The following is a 23581-nucleotide window of genomic DNA, read 5'->3' on the forward strand; positions in this document are numbered from 1 at the left end:
CCAGTATGATTTTTTCTGTACCTCTCCTCATCCCACATGCAAACCTTTCCATGACTTCTTATTCTTAGGAAACTATTCCAAATCCTTAATGACTAAAGGCCAAGTATGTCCTCATCGCTACCTATCTTTTAAGACTGATGGCATCACCCCCCCCAGGTCTTCCCGTAAGAGCCATTCTCTTCACCAGCATGTATTCAGTGCATATACTGCCTCTTAAGTCCGGAAGGCCCTCTGCTGCCTGTTTTCCTACTTAACTATTATTTGTTCCTTGAATATTAGCTTCAACTTGCTTCCTGAGGGAAGACTTCTTTGAACTACTAGTTTAGAGCCTGTGATACTGTCATATGGGGTCTTAGGATCATGTTCCTTTTATTCAGAGCACTCAAATCTTTTATAATTATAAACTCATCATTTTGACTTTTTATTTTATATTTGTCTCCATGTACTAGATTTTGTGTTCTGTGAAAGCAGAAGTCATGGCTCCTTTATCTTGCCATTTTTTTTAAATTTATTTTCTTATTTTGTTGGGGGGGAGTGGCAACGGGCAGAGGGCAAGAGAAAATCTTAGGCAAACTCAGTGCTCAGCGAGGCACCTAAGGGTCCATCTCATGACCCTGGGATCATGACCTGAGCCAAAATCAGGAGGTGGACACTTAACCGACTGAGCCACCCAGGCGCCCCTCTCTTGCCATTTTATCCTTAACACTGCACATGCTGGACACGTAGTGGGTTTTTGATCTTCTTTTACTCCCACACTTTTGACTAGTACTTCTTAGACCCATTGACAAGTCCCTTAACCACACAGGCCACTGGTTTCCCATCTGAAAAATGGTAATCACTAAGTTCCTTTTCCAGTAAAATATATTCCTTTTGGCAGTATTTCTTTAAACTACATAAATGCAGTTTGACTCAGAAATTCCCTAAGACCCTCTGACTCAGGAATTCCACTCAGTTCCACTCCTCAGTATAAACCCAACAGAAGTGCATATATACGTCTCCTAGAAAATAGGTATAGGAATGTTCATAGCAGCATTATCATAACAGCCAAATTCGGAAAACAACTCAAATTTGCATCAAGAACAGAATGAATAAATAAATCAGAACGCATTCATGCAATGAAATACTACCCACAATGAAAATGAAGAGAACGTAGTAGATGAACCTCACCAACATAATATCAAGCAAGAAAAGCCAGAAACAAAAGAGTAGATACTTTGTGCTTTCACTTTCATAAATTTGAAAAATATGGAAAACTAATTGCTCTCAATAGGAGTCAGAAAAGTGATTAATTTTAGGGGCTACTGACCAGGAAGTGGTGTGATAGGAGCCACCGGAGTGCTGGTAAAATTCTCTTTCTGGATCTGATTGATTGGTAGTTATATGGGGGTATTCACTCTAGAAAAATCAATGAGCTGAACACTTACCAATTTGTCCATTTTCTGCATGCGTATTATACTCTACTAAAAAGTTGGATGTATACATTCTATGACTATAAATAATTTCAAGTCCTGATATAATGATGAATATGAGAAAACAGGTTTTATCTAAGGTATGCCAGATGTATGTGAAGTTGTTTTAAAGTAATTTTGTCAAGAAGAAGATATGAGACTGAAAGGTTGATAAGATATTTGAAAAATAAACAAGTTATTGTTTCTGACAGAGTAGGTTATTTAAATTTTTGATCATTTTCATTTTGTTGTCTTGTGTTTACTAGAAAATGATAGTTTGTATTTTCAAGATATTCAGTTATGTACATCCTTCTGATTATTAACTGATGAGACAGATATTTTCATTATTCTGCATTTGGACATTGACTAAAGTCTGTAATAATATCTGACATTAAATGAGCACTTATTCTATGCCAGACACTAGGCCAAATACCTTATATATAATACAATAACTCATTTAATCTCCATAACAACCTTGTACACTTGATACTCTTATTTTCATCACCTTATGAATGAGGATGCTGAAGTTTGGAACTTAAAATGCCTTGAGGAAGGTCACAGGATGTATAAGTGACGGAGCACTGAATTGAACTGAAATTGAGAATTTTAGCCCCAAAGATGCTCAATAAATCCATTAATATTTGTTTAATATAAGAATTTAACAGAAAACATTTTTGCATAAGTCTATTTATTAATGATTTTCTAGTACTGCCTGAGACAAGGGCCTCACATTATAAATGTTCATATGATTAGGCCACATATGAATTTTAGGGAATTAATGTAATTTTTTGTTCATCCAGAATAGAATAGCTAGAGGGGGAAAGGTCTTTAAGAATATGGGCAAAGCTATAAATTAAACTCAATATTTTCTAAAAATGAAAAATAATATTTATCTGATTAAGGTTGTCACATTTTATGAACAGAATTAGATAATAAATTACATATTTAAATAAAGATAAAGTGTAATTTACCAAATTTCCTTATTTCTATAGACTGTTATAGAATTAATAGCCTAGTTTTCAAGGCAAGTACTTTATGTCAATGAATGTCCTCATTATATAAATGTTATATACTCCCATCAAAAAATTTTTATAAGGATACATTTGAAATATATAAAATATATAGTTAATACTCCTCAATAATTTTTACAGCTAAGGCAAACTATTTAAAATCTCTGTGTAATCTACAAGTGACTTTTGAAATGTATGGGTAGGAGACAACAAGACACAGAGCTGATAACACTGTTCCATTAGCAAAACATTTGTTAGCACTAACATTACAATCAGTCATATTTTTTATCCCGGGGAACATCCTAAAATAGAGTAAAATAATGAGTTAGGTTTTTAACTGTAAGTAGTCATTTATAACTGCTTGTATTAAAAAATAACTATAAATGATTTATTAAAAGGTGAAGACTGCCAACAGTTATAGTACAATGATCAGTGTTGATATAAATGCAAAGATAATAGTAGCTGGCTATTCAGTTGAAAGTTTTCTCCTGTAAATAGGAAAAAAAATCACATGAGCTAAAATAGTTACAGATAATGCCCTGCAGACATTGAAGGCAATAACAGTTAATGTGACTTTAAGAAACAAATCTCCTAAGTCTGATACTTCTCCAGTTTGCTATTGATCTAAACCCAGAAGTCCCCTTGGGTTTAATGAACAACCGGTATTCATGCTGAGAATCAACATATTTCTGTCATTATCTCTAAGAAGTGAACTAGCCCGATCATCCTTTCATTGATAATAGAATATATCATATATTCTATGTGTACATATATATGATATATTCTTCTGAAAAATTATTTCATTATTTCCTTGACTATATTAATAAATTAGGAAGCTAAACTCTTCAAACACAATGGCACTATTTTTATTTCATTATATTACAGGCTTGGTTTCATATCAGGGATAGTGTTACTCAGATTTTTGCTCTGGCAAAAACATTTCAATGAAATTATTTTTACTTTGCTTTAACTTACTTTCCTGGGATTGATGATGTCTGCTGGATGGTAAATACATTTCAGTGACCACAAGTTAAATGAATAAAATAAATGCTTCAAGAATTTATCAAAGGGAAATTGGGACAAGTATTGTAATCCCTAAAGAATGGGATAACCCATCATTCATCTATCTCCTAGGACAGAGACAAAACAAAGGGACAGTGTGTCCTGCCTTCTTTTTCTTCTTGTAGGTATTTTGTCTGGAAATAACCACCACGTTATTTGATCTAGCATCTCAATGTTAAAACAAAAAAATTCTTGTCATTGATTTACCTCATTCTGAGAGCTTACAGTAAAGAGGAAAGATTTTCTTCTGAGCATAGCAGTAGCTAGTAGAGAGGGTCTCCAGAGACCCCTGTTCTACCATTCTGGATCTGGCCAGTCCCTTCTTTCTTTTCTTTTTTTTTTTTTTTTTTTCAAGTTTTTACTTAAATTCCAGTTAGTTAACATACAGTGTAATACCCTTTAGTAGAAACTGAGCATAGCAGTAGCTAGTAGAGAGGGTCTCCAGAGACCCCTGTTCTGCCATTCTGGATCTGGCCAGTCCCTTCTTTTTTTTTTCAAGTTTTTACTTAAATTCCAGTTAGTTAACATACAGTGTAATATTAGTTTCGGGTGTAGAATTTAGAGATTCATCACTTACATACAATACCCAGTGCTCGTTACAAGTACCCTCCTTAACACCTATCACCTATTTAATCCATCCCCCCACCCACTTTCCATCCAGTAACCCTCAGTTTGTTCTCTATAGTTAGGAGTCTGTTTCCTGGTTTGCCTCTCTTTTTTCCTCCCTCTGTTCATCTGTTTTGTTTCTTAAATTCCACATATGAGTGAAATCATATGGTATTTGTCTATGTCTGACTGACTTATTTCACTTAGCATAATACACTCTAGTTCCATCCCATCTTTGCAAATGGCAAGATTTCATTCCTTTTGATGGCCGAGTGATATTCCATTATATATACACATACCCCCTCTTCTTTATTCATTTATCAGTTGATGGACATTTGGGCTCTTTCCATAATTTGGCTATTATTGATAATGCTTCTGTGAACATCAGGGTGCATATGTCTCTTCGAATCAGTGTTTTTGTATCCTTTGGGTAAATACCTAGTAGTGCTGGCCAGTCCCTTCTTATTCATTATATGACCTCAGTTAGCTGGAGACAATTTGCACAGGAGAGTCTTGGCCCTTATTATTTTTCCTCCTGGCATAACTGTAACCAGCTCCTATCCGCACATCTCTAGCTGATGCCTTTTTGCCCTGCTCCAAGCTCTCAGATCACATTTAGAGGAGTGTCTGCCAAAGGCTTCCATTCACCTTCTTGTTCACAGTATTGCCCTTGGGCAGTAGAAGCTGCTTTCCTGCCAGTAATTTGGGAACAAAGGCCCCCCCCAACCCCACCCACGCCCCCAGTTGACACAAAGCCAATGACTACTCAGAGCAAGAGATGCAAAGCTTAGCCATTTGCCTTACAGGCAAAAGAGATTTCATGTGTGATTTGTATTTCCTTGCTTCCTGTGGGAGCAGACTGAAGCTAGCCATCACTTGAAACCACATTATTACTTAGCTTCTCCTTTTCTCTGGAGAACACTCCCTTAATGAATTTCTTGCATGAAAATCCTCATCTTGGGCTTTGCTTTTAGGGAATCTGACCTAAGACAATACGTAAATTTTATTTGTATGTTTAAAACCCAGAACAAATGGTACTTTGTCAGCAAATCTTCCACTAATCTCAGAAAGAAATAATTGATTTCTCTCTCTGAACCCTGTACGCTCCTTAGGGTGTTTATTATTGCCTACCATGAATTAGAGCTATTAATATGTGGTTTTGCTCCTCACTAGCATGGATGCTTCTTGGAGTAAGAAATAGTTGGTATCACCTGTCCCGTGTTCACTTCTTCTGCCTCTTCTTTTCATGTATCTCAACCTCTTGGTCCCTCTGTTGGTCTCTCCTCCAGCCCCACTGCTCTCCTATAAATTCCTCAAGCTCTTTTCTGATTCTGGACCTTTGTTCTTGCTATTTCCTGTGGTTGGCATGCTTTTCCCCTCTGTCTTTGTCACAGTGCTGGTTATACTTCAGGTCTTGCCTTAAAAATCAACCTCTCATAGATGCACTTTCCCTGAACACCTGAACCTAACAGCACTTGCCACACTGATACTATGTTCATCAGTTCATTTCCTTCATGCCTTCTCTTTTCCATGACTGCTATAACAAGTACCATGAACTGGTGGCTTAAAACATCAGAAATTAATACTCTCACAGTTCTGGAACCTAGAACTCTCAAATCGAGGGGATGGCAGGGCTATGTTCCCCCCAAGGGAGAGTCCTTCCTTTGCCTCTTCCTGATGGCTAGCTTCTGGTGGCTGTTGGCAATCCTAGACAGTCCTTGGCTAGTGGACAAGTCACTCAAATCTCTGCCTCTGTCTTGCATGGTCTCCTTCCCTGTGTGTCTGTATCTCTTTATCCAAATTACTCTCTTTTTATAAAAAAATAGCAGAAATAGTGGATTTGGGGTCTACCCTAACCCAGTGTAATTAGGTTAGGTGCTGCTCAATCAGGTGTAAAGACCCCACTTCCAAATAAGATCACATTCATAGGTTCCAGATGGACATGAATTTATACTTTTCAACCCAGGATCTCTTCATAACATTTAACACAGTCTCTGTTTGTGGGGATTATTCTTTTGTTTAATTGTTTGTTGCTAGTCTCTTGGCTGTGTCCGCTATGTCCACAGCTGTTATCACTAGTCCCGAGATGAGTACCAGACCCATAGTAGGCAGTCAGTAAATGCCGATTGAATGAATGAAAGAAAACATTCTTCAAGCATCAAGCACAGATTCATGTTAAACATGCATGTAGTTGATAATTCCATGCCTTCGTAATGATGAATAACCTTATGCAGCATGAGTTTTGTCTACTAGCTTTTAGAGAAAGGAGGGTCAGTTTCAATCATAAAACACTGAAACTTAAATGATGTTTATGACTCATTTATCAGCTTACTGTTAAATCACATACAAAAAGGTGGATCTTTTGCTTGGAACTGAAGATTTTATTGCATGCATTAAGTACACTTATTTATATGTCTATATAGATAATGGGATTTAACCGGTAGAAGTAAAGACAGCTCAAATAATCAGAACTTGTATTCTGGATGGGTTATCAGACATGTGATTATTAGTTGCCCATAACCTTCATACTCAGTCTACTCTGGGTATGAACTTTTTTGGAGAATGTGTCTTTTTCTTTCGACACAGTGAATGATTTCATAATAGACAAGGGCTGTAATTCGCAAAAACAATGAGATGTATTCAGAAGCTCAATGAGGCTGGTACTAATGAGAGAGAAAAAAAACAAACGTAAACAAAAACCTTTGCATATAAATGATGTTTCAGATATTAATTTTAATTAACTTGCTAGCGTTCAATATATGGTACACTGGTCTCTTATGATTATTTTCTTTCTTTTTTTTTTAAAACAATTCTGACCCCAAAAGATATATTCAAGTTAGTACCATCAGGGTCATTGGGTATGTGCAACATGGAATTAGCCTGAATAAAATACTTTGGTTCTATTTACAGAGCCCAGGAGACCTACTGCATGAGTATTTTTTTGGTCCTTTGGAGTGATGGGACAGCTGTTCAGCTGCAGAACCCGGAGTACAGCCGTTGTGACCATTGACAAGTCACATCACCTCTAAGTCACTTTCTCCTTTTTCAAACTGGAAATAACAGTGGTATTTCCCTCATAGGGTTGTTGTGAGGTTTTAAAAAATCACTCCATGTAAAATACTAAAAGCTGTGCCAAGTAGTCGCCAGAGCACCAGAAGACTGTTTTAACCATTACATACATGGCAATGATGATAAACAGAATTAGAATTTATTTCCACAAGTGCAAAAATTTTCTGTCTCGAGGCAGAATAGCTTTTAGATGTCCATGTGGATAAGATCTTTCATTTACTTATAATTATTTTTCTTTTTTTTTTTCCCAACGAATTGACATTATTTCTCTTTAGTAAACATGATTTCAGACCGTTAGTCTGTTTTAGTCCTTGGTAAATAATGGTTTTCGTGGAGTGGGAGGAGTGAATAGTAACTGTTTTCCCTTCCTGGTATACAACTATCAAGAATTTGAGCTTTTTGAGGTTTGCTTGGGACACTGATGGAATATCAAATGACAGGATATGAGCTAGAAAACAAACGTGAAGGTTCAAATCTCATGCTGTGGATGGATGTGGCAGTATGCAATGAATACGATTTGAAGTGAGTGTATTTAGGAAGTTCTAAATCTGGAGCTTATTAATCTTTGTGAAAAACTTTTTTTTTTCTGAGTCACATTTCGTCTGCAGTGGCATGGGATATAATCCGTTTCTGACAATTCACCCTAAAACTTGGTGGCCAACCCTCTGTCCTCAGTGACATTATTCTGAGATTCCTCAACTCTGAGCAAGAGGCTTGGGAGGAAAGCAGAAAATATCTTACAGTGTGATCAGTTCTGTTCTCTCCATCTGGAGCTAGCCTACAGGTTGATTATATTTGAATATTTTTAACATAACATTAACATGGCACACATCATTTTGATTGGAAGTTTTACTCTTTTGCCAGCTATCATATTTACTCCTGTATTCTTCCCTTTTAGTTCTATTCTCTTCAGCTATAAAGATGAAATGTTTAATCCTAAATGTGGAAAACAATGAGTCATTATTAATCTATTTCTTCCTGCCCCCCATTGCTTTTCTTTTTTAAAAAAGTATTTTTGCATTTTCTTTTGCCTCTATTCTTGTAACAATATATTGTCCCTAAGCTCTAATGCCATGTTACATTGTCTGTCTTTATATCATTTTAGATTTGCTCCCAAGAACAAATTTACTTGTTTATTTTATGGCATTTGCAATAGCAACTTATTACATTTATCCATTCCATTTTTAAACAGTTCCTATTAGTGAAGAATTCTTAAACATAATCTTCATGTTTTGAGGAACTTCCGGGTCTGCTCACAATGCAGACTATCATAGACAAAGAAGTTAATTTATTTGACTCATCTAATGTAGAAAGCCAGGAATAGATCTCCTGCCTCCTGGCTAGAACCAGGTGCTGTAAGTGCTTCTTTCTTATTTTTTAAATCTGCTAAATTATTATTGGAGTCACATGGTCCTTAAAACAGACTCTTGAGTGCAAATCTGTTAAGAAAAAAGAGATTGCTGGAGCACCTGGGTGGCTCAGTCTGTTAAGCTACTGAATCTTGATTTCAGTTCAGGTCATGATCTCAGGGTTGTGAGGTGGAGGCCCCCACATCCGGCTCTCTGCTGGGTGTGGAGCCTGCTTGAGGTTCTTTCTCTCCCCCTCTGCCCCTCCCCCCTGCACATGTGCTCTATCTCTTCTCAAATAAATAAATAAATCTTAAAAAAAAAAAGTGAGAGAGAGAGAGACTGCTGTCTTCTCATCAGTTTGAACAAAGGCCTTAGACCTGACTTATTGGTGATATGCCTGGTAAGAGGTATAATTTGAATTGCTGCCTGGCATTTAAATATCTACTACAAAAGCTTCATCTTACAGATTATTTTGACTTTTCTTATTGAAGATGTGGGATTTCCAGCAGTTACTCATTAATTCTAGATGGGCTTTAAGTCCAGTGTATATAATATAATTATATAACTATAGTATATTATAATATGACTAAAATATATATTTTGTAATATGCTATACTATATTATTTCATGAATACCATGTGTCATTTGTACAGCCTAGTACTCTTTTTTATTATGGTCTCATATTTTGTATTTAATATGTTGTAAATGTATTTGTATTATTAATGATAATTTTAAGTTGTTTCTTGCTTGGCAAAAATAGTCCACTTATTTGTTTCATCATGATATATTCTATGAGAGTCTGAGTAATCTTTGGAGTCAGACTTTTGGGAGTCAACTTTAAGCTCTGTTAATCTTCCAAATATCCATTATTACAAAAATGGACAAAAGTTATTGGGATTAAATCACTAATTGAGATACTCAACAAAAAAGATCAGTGTGGTTTGTATTGCCATATTTCCCCATGACCATTTTCTCCATTTTGAAGATAGGTGTTCTTAATAGTAAGAATTGGTAACTGGTATGTATATCTAATGTACAAATTGGAACCAGGTCAAAAAGTTTACAATTTTGTAAGAATGTCAGTGGTTGAAGGTGCACATTTTTTTTTCTCTTAGTTGCTATCTTCTGTCTTATCCATTAAGCTTCTTTTATAGTATATTTTGTTCTGTTTTTTGTTTGAGTTTGCTGTTGATTGACGATTCTCCTTCTACATTTGAAACACTGTGGCTGGTAACTTAATAACTGAACAGGCCAGGTGCTGTTTTCTGTAATCCCCAATTCTAAAAACTGAGATTAACCTTTACCAAAGTTCCTAGTACTGGGTCAGTAGACCTCTTTATTTTTCACAAAAATGTCAGGGCTCTGAAATATTTCTTTCTCTAAGCACCTGTCAAAAGTCAATGAAGAAAAAGAGGATATAAAAACAGATGGTTGGATCATATTTGTAATCTTAATGACTTTGATAGTTTGCTGAAAAGTATCTTGCTCTTGGTAAAGATTGACAAGAAAGAGAGCACCAAATGCTAGACATCTGGAGGCCAATATAAAAGAAAAGAAAGACAAATACCCCTGGTAGGCTCTCTTGCCTTTTTAAGACACTGTTTGTTTCTTGTGAAAAGACCTGTAGTCCACGGGTCACTATTACACATGCACTGTAACTTTTATTTTCTTTTATTTGTGAAAAATGAAGTGAGGTCTGATAGTTTGCAGGCAGCCTCAATTTTCTGGTAAGATAGAATGATAAATTTTGCTGGCAGAAAAAGGGGAATAAAATAACATTCAAACACCCCAAAGATCTCTTCTGACTTTCATCCTTAGTCTTTCTTATTTTGTTATGGCATCAGACAGTTTTCAGAGAAATAATACTTTGGATTCATAGGTTTATTACATGATAATGGTAGATGTTGTTATCAGTAGTTACAACCAAAGATGTGAATAATAGTAATGCCCAAAGCTTAAAGAGTACTTCATTGCTTTTCAGGCTCTTTTAAAATCACAATATAATGGATATACCCTGCAAAACTGTAAGGGCTGTGGGGTGCACATTCTCCTGTTTTATAGATAAGAATACAAAAGCTAAAAGAGGTTAAGTGTTTAATCCAAGGTCATCCAGATAGTCAGTGGCTAGCTGGGAACAGAATCTGATTATTTTATTTCTTACTCAGTATTCTATTTTACTGCACTAGCTCTCAGAACATATAAAGTGACATCTATGTGGATGAATCCAAAGTGCATAAAAACAAAAATCCTAAGAAATTGTTTTCAAATCTGTAACAATCACTAGCCAATGTGAATATTGGCAAGGCACAATTTCTTTTTTGTTTAAATTTTTAGGAGGGGATTCTCATCATACTGACCCAATAGAAATCAGATTTAAGTTCATAGTACTGTGATTTCATTTATGTTTCCAAAAGCATGGTGAGCTTCACACAAAACAATTTTCCATCTTTTAAGTCTTGCTAATCCACTTTAAGCTAGGCAAGAGTCACGCATCATCTTGGCGGCTGTGATCACATACAAACCACCTCTGCTAATCTCTTCAAAGGGGATTTTCCTTTGCACAGGCATACCGCACAGCATGGGACTTACAAGCAGTTCCTTGCAAAGTTTCCCAGGTTCGTTTATAATTCAGCCTTTATCCTAAGACTGTAGCACGGAAGATCTCTTCCAAATAATTCAGGCCCTTTCACTGCTGCTTCTAGTTGTCTCCCTAGCTGTTTAATAACTGATGAAGTCAAGGATGCAGGCATTACAGCAAGGATTAACTATGATTCACATCGTTTATTTGCAAATGGAAATAGAAAACTACCCTGATATTTGACACATTGAGTTTCCAGGATGTATCAGAGAGTTTTGGCTGTTGAGTTTTCTTAGCTTAGTAAATTATATGCAAAAAATAGTTCTCTCTTGTATCTCTGAATGCAATTTCCATTTTAGATCAGGCATTTGAAAATCTGAAGCACGATTTAGTTAGCTTCTAGTACATAATGAATGGCATTATAAATAAATTTGAGTGAGCAAAATATAAGCACAATATTTCTTTAACAATTGGACAGAGAGCTAAAACTGAAAGAAGTTTATAAATCCTAGCTTGACACACTTCATCTTAAGACAAACAAACCTTTACACAATTTATATACGTTCCAGGAGAAAAAAAAAAAAAAAAAGACAAACGTTGAATTGGTGAATTTAAGGATATGAATGTAAAAGCTCATTTTGCTATAAGGTTTGTAATGATATTTTGCTAATATGTGACTTAGTTCTCCAAAACTGTAGTTCAAGAGATTTACTTTTATAGTCTTGTGTATTATAACTTTGGAAAAGTTTATCATTTAGAATCATCTTTATATTCAGTGTAGCATATCCCACATGACTGACTTCAATTCTAGTGGTAACTCGGTAAAGCATGCCACCAGTAACAGTATGATTGCACATCCTTTTGTTGTTGTTTGGCAAAATTTATAGGCTTCTAATTTTAATCTAGTCCTTCTGCTGAGAACTGATACTTGAAGTGCTAAAAAATAAGGCAGAAGGTCATGGAACATCCTTTCTAGAGGATGTAAAATCATATCATTGCAAGCTCTTATTTCTCTAATCCCTAAAGCTTTACCAACTTGAGGTGGGAGAAGCATGAATTCTTAGGTTGTTTTCTTTTTTAGAACATATCTTGACTATTCTAAGAACTATAATTGGATTAAAGAAAGGATAATGATTTGTCTTTATCAAAATTATTGATTGCAATATTTTTTAAAGACATCTGTCTATCTATGTATCTATCTGTCTGTCTGACCTATCTATGTATCTATCTGTCTGTCCACCTATCCAGTATCTCTAAGAAGAAAAGCGGAATCCCCACCTTAGCAAGAAAAAAAAAAAAGATAAATAACAATCATCTCATAATCTTAAATTCTTGATCCATCTTCCTTATGACCAGATTTTAAATATAGAATGTGGGCAATCAGAAATGCAGATTGTCTGAGACATTCTGTTAATAAGTGACACAAAATACCCTGATTTCTTTAAACCCAGGGCTTTCTAGAATGTGGGAGGAGAAATGGCAGAATTGCAGTTCAAGTCTTAATCATTCCCCTCCTGTTCATTTGTGGTCCAGACTTAGAATAAAAGACTTGGTACCTTCTGAAGTCCTTTCTAGCTCTGGGATGTTTTTCATTTTCAAATGTGATATGAGTCAAAAGAAGATAAACATGTCCTGCTTTTAACAGGTGCTTTGTGGTAAGTGCCACAGTGATTTTACCTCACTATCAATTCTCCTTGGCAATCCACACTGACCCACCTCCTTCCAGGAAGCACAAAAGTAATAAAATACGTAGTAACTTTGCTACTCTTCCTATGCTGTCCCTTTAAATTGTTACTCATATCAGCAAATAGCTCATTGGAAAGTGAGATTACCTTTTGGAAAAAATGGAGAAGAGAGTGATGTCAAAAACTCAGTTATTGCTTCCTTGGGCTGTAAGAATGGCTAGTAACTTTAGTTAGTTTCCTATATCATGTGTCTGTGTATTTATCACTAGTTCCTTTTTGTGAGGGAAAATATCTCTTAGTGGAACAGCAGTTCCTTAGAAAACCAGGTCAGGTTAGTTAGGTTAAATGACCAAATGACAGTGGAGGGGTGGCATAGGTTTTACCTCGATTCTTACTTCGTTGATAATCCTCCGGAGTTAGGCAACTAATCTCTTGATTTTGAGTGCATCTCTCTGGCTGTATCCCCCACATCTGTATTCTAAACTCCAAGCCCCATTAGCATGTAGAATACTAGGTACAGTCCTGATGAAAGTTTATTTGGCATAGTGTTCATCCTGTTATGCACAAGTGCATAGAATTAAAATAATAATTTCTAGTTGATTTCATGCTTCCATAGTTTAATGGTCTCCAATGCTACTAGTAGAGCCATTATACATATTTTTGTACAGAAAAGATGTACTGAAAGAAAATGTCAGCTTTTGAATAAACCTGTGTCCAAATTTACTCCAAAATGAAATTGAAAAGAAAATTGGAAATATGACTTTTAGAAGGATTTACTACTCTCTCCTTTCTGGGTAATTTGATACCACGGTATTCATAATGATCAGTGAAGTACTAAGGGCAATTTTGTGCTCATCTCTACACCAACCTGACATCTCCTGTTTTTACTTTAAGTGCAGTGAAATGTAATTAGCCAACAGCTTGGGGCTTGATTAAAATGTCACATTTTATAAATTTATGGTCATCTTCTGTGCCTTCCTGAAAGTGAAAGACTCAGAATTCAACTCAACCTACATGCCGGGTAAAGGTATTCATTCATTAAAGAAAAGGGAAATGAACTCCCTGGTGGTATTCAAGAGTTTCTATCCACTTCCTTATAAAGTACATGTAAATGATTTATAGAAACTAAACTTGAAAACCTTTGTGTGGATTTTGATTGCTAATTTTTTAAAACAAAGGCTACAGAACGCATCTCCTTAATTATTTAAAATCAATAATAATAATAAAACTAATAATAAAATTAGAACTGGTTTCTGACTGCTCTGAATCTCCTAATAAGCTTTGCCAGGAAACTTGGCAGAATCTTCCAGAAAGAGGTGGGGTAGTGTACCTTCCACTTCTTGACCTTTGGCTCTACCATGGGACTTTAGGCAGTGGGACCTAGACAAGTGACGGCCAGTTCTGAGGCTAGGCCTTATGAAGACTTGGGCATGTCTAATGGTTTCTCTGCAATCGAACGGAAAGATCTCCCCTGGGATCTGCCCTGTCACATGTAGCAGACCTGAATGAGGAGAAAATCTCAGACAGACCTACGCTTGTTGTAGAGCACTCAGATGGTCTCTCTCCAGATCAGCCAACCACTAATCAGCTGACCCACAGATGTGTAACAAATAATTGCTGATGGGTCCCACTGGCATTCCATGGTTGTGGGTTAGGCAGCAATAGTTAATTGATACCGAAATGTAGGAAAATGACAAGTAGGATCAACTAAATAGTGCTGTTCATGGATAAGAATTGTACTCTCCAGCACAAACAAGGAAATTTATTTCCATAAATTTACATTTATGGAGTGGGAAACAAATAAAACATTGGGGGATAGATGTTTTAATAATTTAGCAGATTTTTCTAAAAGTAATGCATTTACAGCCTAGGGGTGTTGAAAGCAGAAATTCCCTGCATCAAACGATATATTTTTATAGAAGTAAGCACTCTTGAGATACTAGTTATTAGTCTAATTGATAAACAGGACAACTTATTAAAGTGAGTACCAAATGACTTCATGATTTTCTTTTACCAGTACCATGTTATATTTGTCAAGGTTCTCCTTTGAAGATAATGCAATCCTTTCTTCCTAGATTCAGCACCAAGGGATTCATTGCGGGACTTAAATAGATGATGGAATCATTGGGAAGATTGAAGAAACAAACTCTATTGTGAGCTTCCAGGAACGAGTCTCAGAACTCATTACAATATTGGGCCCCCAAGGTAGCTGCTGCCTGAGCCCTGCCCAGGAAGGTGCTGCCCTACCGACCCCAGAACCACCCAGCTTAAGTGGTGAGCCACAGAGGTGACACAGTTGCCTTTCTCTCTACCTAACTCAGCATCAAATCGGAGTCTCCCTCTGGTGCATCTGATTCATAAAAAATAGAGCTAGAAGGAAGTCAGTAAATATTTGTAGAGTCACCAGAATGTCTACAATGTGCCAGTCCCTGGCTTAGTCAATGGAAAGACAGCAGGAAACAAAACAGAGACCCTTGTCCTAATGGACCTTACATTTATGGAGTGGGAAACAAATAAAAATATATAAAATATATAGTGTATTCATGGTGATAAGTACTGCAGGAAAATAAAGGAAGGAAGAGATGAGGAGGGAGCGCTGTCAGTGAAGGTATGAAACTTAAATATTTTTGTTTGAAAATGCCTCACTTTAAATGTAACAGCTGAGCGGAGTCCCAAAGGAGGCGAAGGAATAAGCCATACAGACATTTGGAAGAAGAGCATTCCAGGAAAAGAGAACAAGTTCAAAAGCCCTGGGGAATGGGGGAGAGCGGAGCTGAGTGTTTAAGAAATGGCAAAGAGGCTGATGTGAAATGAAAAATGCTGAGAGTAAGAACACAAGGGCCTCAGAAAAGTAATAGAGAATCAGATTGTGTGCCTTCTTACAGGGCACAGTAAGGATTTTGTCTTTTACCATGAGTGAAATAGGAAGTCATTGGAGAGTTTGACAAGATGAATGACTTGAACTGACATTTTTTGCCACTTAAAAAAAAAGGTGAAATCCACAGAATATAAAATTAGACATTTTGAAATGAACAATTCAGTGGGATTTACCACATTCACAATGTTTCATAACCACTACCTCTATCTAGTTCCAAAACTTTTTGTCACCCCAAAAGAAAACCCCATCCCTACTAAGAAGTCATTCCCCACTCCCCATCCCTCTAGACCTGGCAATCACCAATCTGCTTTCTGTCTCTATGGACTTACTTATTCTGGAAATTTCATGAAAATGGAACTGTATAATATGTGACCTTTTGTGTCTGGCTTCTTTTACTCAGCACATGTTTTCTAAGTTCATCTACGTTGTAATATGTATCGGCACTTCATTACTTTAATGACTCAATAATATCCCATGGTATGTATATACCACATTTTGTTTATCCATTCATCAGTTGAAGCATTCATCACTTGTTTCCACCTTCACCTACCAGTATTTGTTTGATTACCTTGTCTCTCAACTCTTTTGAGTACATACCTAGAAGTGGAATTTCTTGGTAATATGGAAATTCTGTATTAACTTTTTGAAGAACCACCAAACTTTTTTCAGTGCAGCCACATAATTTTATATCCTCAGGCTCAATGTATGAGGGGTCTAATTTTTCCATAGCCTCACCAACATTTGTTGGCTACCTTTTTGACAGTAGCCATCTCAGTGGATGTGAAATGGTATCTCATTTTGTTGCCATTTTTTTTCCCCAACAAAATCACCCTGGCTGTTCTCTTGAGAATTGACTGTATGAGGACCAGGGCAGAAGCTATAGTAATTGTAAGAGTATTCATTTCAGTAAAAACTACTGTGGTCGAATGGCAAATGAATTTTCTTTGTCTGTTGAAGAGCTGTATGAATGTCCAGAATGAAAAAACATGAAGCTATAGATTTCCCTACAGGGAAAGTCATGTGGAATGTTAAAAGAAAGAAAAGCAAAAGTCATAACACCCTCACAGAATGGTCACAGAATCTTGAACCGGGCATGTTTGAATGAGGTCACGCAGTTCCAGAAGATGAGGGCTATGCTTGGGAATGAATTTACAGCTTTTTATCAGTCCTTTTCCCTTTAGCTGTAAGAAACAGAGAAACTAAATGAAAACTGAGTCAAGTAATAATGGAATTGTCTCCTGCAACTGTTACACCAGGGGAGATCAAACTCAACTCAGAGAAGAGGCTTGAGTGATGTCACCCCAGGACCCAGTTTCTCAAGTTCATCTGCATCTACATCTCTTCAAGCATGCATATCACTGTAGTACTTGCAACGTTTCTTCTATCCCAGCTTTAAATACTTCAGGAAAGATGTGAGTTCTTCCCCAGATGTCCTAGTCAATGTGCCATGGCACCTCATTGACTCCAGCTGATCATGAACCAACCACACGGGCTGAGCTTGCATCATGGGCTCTCAGTATGAAGGTCCCACACCTAGTGCACAGACGACAAAAGGAGAAGAGATGGATTGCCAAATGACTGTTAATAGAACGGAGTATCTGAATATTTGTCCTCACTCTGGTAGTTTTTCATTCTCTAAATTTGGATGTGTTGATATCTCTGAATCTCAATGGCCTTATTTAACCATCAGGGATGGAATTCTTTATTCCATATGTTTACTGGGAAGATGAAATGAGATAAAACATGTATAATCCTTTGTGTATTATAGGCACTGAACAAATGACACCTGCTGTTCTTATTAATAAAAATGATTATAATAACCATAGTTAAATTGAATAACACTTAATATTTTATATGTCATCACCTATCCCTGTGTTTTGCCCATAATATAAATGAGTATGTACTATTGAATAGGAAGTCATCTGTCTTTACTTCTTTTAACTAACATTGACAATGATGATAAGTTTGTCTTGTGTATTCACTGAAGAGAGTTCAGAATCCTCTCTGTCTTACAGTAAATTCTTGTACTGTCCCTTGTTCTTATTATTACTTGTTATTATTATTCAGAAGACATGATCAGTTTATCAAATATCATAGATTTCATCCCATTAGTTTAGCTCATTCCTTGACTTTGGCATTTATTTCCAGGCCACTAAAATCATTTTCATTTGTATCACTACTTCATGGAGATCTTTTGCAGAGGATATGCTTTAGATTGGATTCCCCCAGAGGCAGAACCTGAGACAAGGACTTGAGTACAAGTGCATTCCTGGGAGATGATCCAAGGATGTGCTGAAAGAATGGAGCAGTGTAAAAGTGAAGAGAAGGCAGCTATAAATGGTGCATTTCAAGTCAGGTACCATGCAACTAAGGGCTTCTGTGGTAAGTGTGGGACACAGGAGGAAACACAAAGTTCTGAGTTATCCCACCCAATGGGCAAGGATTTATATACCAAGACTCATGTATTTATACAACAGATCTTATAAGTTATTGGGTGAAGGGTTGATTCTCCAACACTTCCAGTCTCTTATTCATGTTGCAAAATGGGCTCCGGTGGAAAGAAAAATTCCTCAAAAAGAAATGGAGGGGCTTATAGTTGTGGTTGTAAGAGTGTGAATATGGGTAGAGCACAGACAGCGTCTGTTCTGGATGTATCTTAGAAAATAAGAATGCATCCTTTTTTTGTGGTCATGTGCTTTACATACACCAAGGAGATATATAAGTGTCTCCTTGGTGTGTGTGTGTGTGTGTGTGTGTGTACATACATATATATATATATATACACACATACACTTGCATATATATATATAATACTTTACATGCACCAAGGATATGGTGCTTTACATACATGTGCTTTATATACACCAAGTTTGTGTGTGTGTGTTTGTGTGTGTGTATAAAACCTACTTGTCAATCCTAAGTAGTGGCAGATCTCAGGTACTATATGTGGTCTTGTTAAATGCAAATCCAATTTATACATTGTTAGGAAGTTTAGTGCAGAAAATACAGATCCCATTGAATATTAGAAGAAAAGTAACCGTCTATGATGAACAGCCACTGCCTCACTGTTTACATATTTTGGAAAATCATTTATTCTGAAAAGAGGACACACCTTTAATATATATCTGTAAAGACTGGTCCATCTGCTGAAATACAGTAGCAGGGACTTGCAAATTCAAGAATGGAGTCAAAGTCAAGTTTGAGAGAATGGGAAGAGTCAGGAAACAATGAGGAAAATTCATGTGAGTTTACTTAATCCTGTGGGGGAACATGGAAAGTGGGAATAGAAAAGATTGCTTGGATTGGGTTGCTCAGAGCCCCACAGATTTGGAATTATATAGGCTATAGGCTTAGAGGGTCAGAATAATGCAAGCTTTGAGGGTCATTTTATCTGAATCGATCCTGAAAACCTACTTGGTGGCTTGCCCTGTCACGAGGGTTCTTAACCAGCATTTTATGAAGCCCCTGAAATTGTATGCAAAATGTGCAGTGTGTCAATGCATTTTTATCTTTGAGGAGGGTTCACTGCTTTGATCATATTCCTAAGAGACATCCAAGCACCAAGAAAAGATAACAATTGCAAGTCTTTGGAAAAGTTAGAGAATTTATTCATGCTTGGGACTTGGAAGGGAAACCTCTTGTGACTTACTAAGCACAATGTAACAAGTGATGGATTACTTGTTACAAGTGAGGGAGAAGGTGCTGTTCTGTTGTACTGAGATTCAGACCAAGACAAGGACAAAACAGTGATCAATTGCCATAGAACAGATAACTGCAGACAGGACACCCCTGGAATCTCATTTACTCATTTTTTCAACAAGTTGAAGGTCAGTAAATTGAACCAACATAATTTGGATGTTATAATGTGTCCAGATTGTTCCAGCTTTGGGCTATCCAGTGCCAGAGCCAGTGGCCCTATGTGGCTATTGAGCATTTGAAATATGGCCAGTGCCACATAGAGAAGTGATAATATTTAAGGGATATATTACTATATAGTAGTATATGTAATAAATATATTTTACATTAATTTCACCAGTGGTCTTTTACTGATCTGATTAAGCTTCCAGAAAAATTTATAATATGTATGTGGCTCTCATCACATTTCTATTGGACAGCACTTCTAGATACTGACAAAGACTGTGTCCTGTTGGACGTTCAATTCTAATGGATAGAAGAGACAATTAACAGTAGACCTACTAAGTGAATTATATGGTATGGTAGAAGGTGATGAGGAGTTTGGGGGTGGGGAGGAAATAGCTGGAATAAGAGGGATCAAGTGCGATGGGGTGGTAGAATGTATTTTTCAAACTGAGTGTGAGGGCAGGTTGTTTAAGAAATTCGAACATTTGAACAAAGAACTCTGCCGTACGGAAGAAGAGTTTTGCAGGAAGTAGGAACAGTCAGTGCAAAGACCTTAATGTGGAAGCTTCCGTGACTTGTTTGAGGAACAACAAAGGGACCAAGGAGGCGGGAGTAGGGTGAGATTAAAGGGAGAGTAGTAAGGACTCAGGTCAGATTGGCAAGGGGTGTGCGAGGTGGGACAGATTATGGCATGTTTGAAGACGTAGACCTTTGAAGTCTTAGACTCAGAATGAAATGGGGATCCACTGGAGAGTTTTGAGAGGGGGAATAGCCCAATTTGACTTACATTTTAAATGGATTGCTCTGGCCGGTATCTTGTGATGGTGAATCAGGAGACCAGCTTGCAGGTTCTGCAGTATTCTAGGCGAGAGATAGAAATGGCTCAGACCAAGGGGCTGGCAGTATAGATCCTGAGAAAGGTCAGATCGCCAAACCATTCAACTCCCTCCCAAAATTATTTTCAAACTTAGGACAAATAAGGGAGATTTTAACGTTATTAGCAGGTTTCTCTGCCAAAACAATATAGAATTTACTTCTTGGTCCGCTTGTATACAGATTTGAGCTCTGTTCCTTTTATCCCCATGCAGGCTTTGAGTTATTTATATGTTACTTAAATAGGTTCAAGCTTTTCTCTGGGAAACAATTATCCTTAGGAGGTGGGAGCTTTGCATATTTGATTATCAGATATGCATTTCCTGTTCACTGTCTTTCTGGAAATTCTATTTTCTGTGAAACCTCAGATGGATGGTAATAATAAATGTTTGCTCAGCAGCAGCTGGTCCCAGATTGTTATCCTGTCGTGAACATATTTTATTTATTCATCGTCATCTTTTTTAACCTCTTTTGGTAGCCTTTGCTTTTCTCTAGGCATTATATGTGAAATAAAAATATGTAGTGCTTAATGTGTTCACTTTCAAGTTTCTCTCACTGAATTAAGTACAATTGTATTTATACTAAAAGCCTCACGTAACCTGCTGTGCATCACTGCGGATTTAAATAAGAACCTGAAAAATGAAGAAAAGATCTTCAAACATTGCATAATGTTAGGACAAGTGCCCCACTTTTTAAAGTGCTTTTGTAGGGAGGTCTTTAATGTTGACATTGTATTAAGAATGTTGTTTTCAAAATAATTTGCTAGTGTTAGATTTGACAGGGTTAGGGAGAGAATGGAAGAACCCATCCCCATAAAGTCTACTATAGCATCAATATACTTCTTATTTTGTACTAAGTGAAATGAAAAAAAAAAAAAATTTAATGGACCATAATGTTCTGTTTGTGCTGCTTTCAAATGGGTGACACACTTTATCTGATGATCATATTATCCAGATCAGTCTTAGATAATATTTAGTAACCCAAAACTGAATGAAAGTTATTTATTCTAATGCCTGTGTGACTTAGGGATTATTTTTTTTCCTGACTAGACTTATTTGATCTTAGTGTGAGTAACTCAATTATTCAAATCCATTAGAATTACCACCAGATAAACTGATAAATTAAAACGAGTTGTTCTTAACTCTGATAGCTTGCCTTTTGAAGGAAAAATTTGAACAGTTGGTAAGGCTATGGTCTTCAGTGGCAAACAGATCTGTATTCTGACCCCAACTCTCTGACTTACCAACTTTGCAACCTTGATCAATATAATCAATATTTCTGAGCCTCTGTTTTCTCAATACAGATACAGAAAGTTTACCTTATAGTGTTGCCATAAAGAGAAAGGGAAATACTGTTTGTGCATTAGCTTTTTTTTTTTTTTTTAAGATTTTATTTATTTATTTGACAGAGAGAGACACAGCGAGAGAGGGAACACAAGCAGGGGGAGTGGGAGAGGGAGAAGCAGGCTCCCCACTGAGCAGGGAGCCCGATGTGGGGCTCGATCCCAGGACCCTGGGATCATGACCTGAGCCGAAGGCAGACACTTAACCAACTGAGCCACACAGGCGCCCTTGTGCATTACCTTTCGATTGCTACCTCACAAGTTACTGCAAACTTAGTGTCTTAGCACAACACCCATTTTATTATCCCCTCACCTCCGTAAGTCAGGAGTTCAGGAAGGCTCAATGGGGTGGTCTGTTTAGGGTCCCACAAGGCTGAAATTAAGGTGTCAAGTGTCAGCTCACCTGGGCTCTTACCTGGAGAGGCTGGGTGAAAGTCTATTTCCAGGCTCATTGAGGTTGTTGCTAGACTGGTTCCGCGTAGTTGTAGGACTGCGATCCTCATTTCTTTGCCGGCTACTGGCTGCGAGATATCCTCAGCTTCTCAAGGCCACCTTTGTGCCCTGGTGTGTGCCCTGTTCATCTTCAAAGCCATAAACAGCATGTTGAACCTTTCTTGTACTCGGCATCTCTCTGCCTTCCCTTCTGCAGACTCTGCCTGATGCTCTTTTCTGTTTCTGCTTCTTAGAGCATGTGTGATGATTTTGGGCTCACCTGGATAAACCAGGCCACTATAGCTATTTTAAGGTTAACTGACTAGTAACCCTCATTACATCTGCCAAGTACATTTTGCCATGTAACGTGGTCTCGGAGGTAACACCAAGGGGCAGAGTCATGGGGGACAAAATTCTGCCTACCACATTTTGCAAAATACTTAGCATGCTTTGCTTGAAACAGAATGAATGCTGACGATTGGTTGTTTACAGCAACAATGAGGACAACACACCCATGCTGTGGGCATCTCTACATTCTAAACAAATGTGCTACGCTGAAGTAAATTCCAAGGCATGTTAGTTACTATGACTGTTTTTAACATGCCTTGTTATGAAGTTGGACAATACCAGAGTATTTCAATGACAACTTTATTCACCTAAAATGAGGAATGAAAATTAGAGAGGAGGTGTTAACCTTTATGCCTTTTCTGAGGTTTGTGGGAGCTGGGAACTGGACGGATTGATAATAAGACAATACATGTTGTGCTCACAGGGAAGGGAACCTGCTTTTCTGAAGGAGCCCTTACGTTAGAAATCATTGGATAAATGTGACAGGAAACATTGGGACGGTGACAGCAGTGTTAGCTGTATTCAGCAAGGAAAGGTAAGAGAAAGAGCATTCCAAGGAGAGTAGTCGAAGAGAGGAGAAAGAGGGAGGCTTAGAGGGTTTACCCAGAGTGAAAAGAAGTAAGGGTAACAGCAGTGTGTACATAGAAACTATGTTGATTAACCGGATGTTTATTAATGTTTACAATATTTAAAACACACAACAGCACTTGGAAGAAAATTAAACAAGCACACAAAAAGTGAAACTCATCATATGGGAGATGCTGTTGATGCCCACCCTTATTTCTTCATCACTCTCCATCCCCAGGATTTCTCAACCTTGGCACTGTTGACGTTTTGGGCCAGTTAAAAAAAATCTGTTGTGCGGGCGGGAGGGGGGTGGTGGTTCCGGATGTTGTAGGATGTATAGCCGAATCCCTAGCCTCACCCACTGGATGCCAGTAGTCCCATCCCCATCCCAGTTATGACAGCCAACAGTGTCTCCAGAAGTTGCCTGATTGCTCCTGGTTGGGAAGCACTGAGCTAGACCAGTGGTTCACACA

General features: G+C 37.3%; 1 long non-coding RNA gene across 1 annotated transcript; it reads right to left on the bottom strand.

Moving 5' to 3' along the window:
- Positions 1-16053: 16053 nt before the first annotated feature.
- Positions 16054-22460, bottom strand: LOC116637048. Its single transcript, XR_004300409.1, has 3 exons — positions 22177-22460; positions 20334-20407; positions 16054-17218 (listed from the first exon to the last, which is right to left on the bottom strand). It is a non-coding gene; the product is annotated as an uncharacterized LOC116637048 (long non-coding RNA).
- Between the last annotated feature and the right edge of the window lie 1121 nt (positions 22461-23581).

Source organism: Phoca vitulina, unplaced genomic scaffold (assembly GCF_004348235.1).
Source record: "Phoca vitulina isolate PV1807 unplaced genomic scaffold, GSC_HSeal_1.0 scaffold13, whole genome shotgun sequence".
NCBI lineage: Eukaryota > Metazoa > Chordata > Mammalia > Carnivora > Phocidae > Phoca > Phoca vitulina.